Raw genomic sequence first — 2,385 nt, 5'->3', positions numbered from 1 at the left:
TTGAGGGGAATCGATTGTCACCGGGATGAGTCGTGGCTGCATCATTACGATTCCGAAAGAAAACGAGCCCGCACAGTGCGCAGATCACCAGGTTCTCCAGCACCAAAAAAAGCGAAATATGTTCCATCTGCAGGGAAACTGAAGGAGCTCATATTTTTTGAGTGTGATGGAATGATTTACCAGCATGCAGTTCCCCGTCACACTTCTACTACAGCGGCATACTACACGTCAGTATTGGCTAAACTCGGGAAGCACGCTGCAAGGAAACTACCAGAACTATTCCGGACTGGGTGGCGATTTCATCATGAAAATGCGGCGCCTCACGTCGCAAATGAAGTAGTTGCTTCCTGGTTCAGTTCAACATTACCTCTGTATCGCATCCACCTTATAGCCACAATCTTGCACACTGTCCTTTTTAAAGTTCCCATCACTAAAGTCAAAGCTTTGGGGCAGTGCCCAAGTAAAGTGAGTCGATTTTCGAGGAGCTGACAAAGAATGGGCTGCATCATGCGTTCGAGGCCTGGCAGAGATGCTGTAAAAAGTCCATTAATGTACGTGAGGAGTGCTTTCAAAAAGATTGTGTTGACATTGAAATGGAGTAATAAACATCTGCAAAAAAACTCAATCTCGCACGGAATTCTTTAAGTGCGAGGTCCTAATAGGCCAATGATATTTGATACATTCGACGCTCCACGTACTGTGTACTGTGCAACCACAATAGTGGCCACTAATGGCAACAGTGGGCTAGACAGGTGTTATCCAATGGTGAGCACAGCATGAGGTTACGGAGGGTAGTTGAACTGTTTCGTCGACAATTAACACACAAGAGGACTATAGTGCTAATGGTGTTGATACAAAGCAGAAAAATGGCAATGACAAACAAAGCAAACATTGCATTGTAACTGCAATAACAGATGCCGAAGTTGACATTTCGTCAGAAAGGAACTCAAGCAGTTTCGCAGAGTGAGAAAGAAGTGACACATGAAATCTTAGTGTTTCTGCAAGGTGAGTCAGTTGAATGTGTGGTGTCGTATATGCTCGGCGGTGAGGACAACGTGCATGACGCGTACAATGATGACGATACGTGCTTAACAACTGAAAGTGACAGTGGAACAGGTGTCGAGCCTTGTAGTTTATCCTCCTTGTCGGACAGGAAGTCACAAATCCCGTCTCCAAGAAAATGCAATAAGGGACAATCGTTGTTCAAGGAGCGAGTACTAAACATAAATACATACATGGAAGATCATCCGCAGCACAGTAAAAAACAATTATGCACAGGCTTCGAATTAGTCTGCAACAACATAACCGTGCAGTGCACAGGAAAAACTGTGAATATCAAGGGAGAACAAGGTGCACCTGTTACAAAAACTGGTGTCTGCGCGTTTCAAGGATGCTCGATACAATTTACAGGGTGTGCACGACAGTATAACCTACGACGTTAAGCACATCAAATTTGAAGGGAAGCAGTGTATGGTTGCATAACTGCAAACAGTGCTACAGAATTAGAAGACGTAAGATAACGAAATTTCAAACGAAGTGTCATCTTGACGATGCACAGAAAACTGCGGGGACGGCCCGAAAATTTGTAGATGAGATAAACAAATTTATCGCATCGTTCAGTAAAGAATTTGTTTTCAATTGTTAACAATCGGGATTTGAAGAGGAAATACGTATGAAAAGTACCCTAGAAATTAGAGGTACCTAGAGAGTTGTATCAAGGGCAACTAACGACAATGCGTTAACGCATTCTTATACAATTATTCCGACTATTAATCTGGATGGTAAATTGACTGGAAAGCTATTTATTTTGCTATCAGGTGTTAAAGTTTCTCTGCTCCCTACGATTCTTCTCGAGTGTGTGATCTTGCAAGGCCAGTGGGGACTATTTATGCCGTAGCAAGTAAGAATGGGAAAGAGAGCATAAGAGAACTACAACTATGTATGGTATGAGCGCTGCTTTTGGCCAACAATTGGTCGAAACAATTTGCTTTTGTTTGATTCCTGGTCAACATAAGAAAATCGTACTCCTTTAGAGCAAATGATCCCTCCTGAAACGTGTGTGACATAACAGTTCATACTACCTGGAACCAAAGGACAAATTCAGCCTCAGGATGTTTGTTTTTTCCGGCATATAGAACATATTTATGGTATTATCTGCGGCTACGCCTTAAAGGATAGCCAGTTTCATGATAAGTTTCACGACAGACTGTTTCGAATTCGGTTTTATGCCATCACATTCCATCACTTCTCATCAGCCAGTTGCAGCAATAGATTCTCTATGTCTTCTTTAAGAGTGGATAGCTGACTAAACGTCCTGCACTGTTTGTATCTCCCAAGGAATTCGCCTTCGATGTTGATGGTGCGAACATTTGCGATCACTGTGGC

The sequence above is a fragment of the Schistocerca americana genome, chromosome 5 (genome assembly GCF_021461395.2).
Source record: "Schistocerca americana isolate TAMUIC-IGC-003095 chromosome 5, iqSchAmer2.1, whole genome shotgun sequence".
Lineage (NCBI taxonomy): Eukaryota > Metazoa > Arthropoda > Insecta > Orthoptera > Acrididae > Schistocerca > Schistocerca americana.
Note: the sequence above shows the minus strand (reverse complement) of the source record.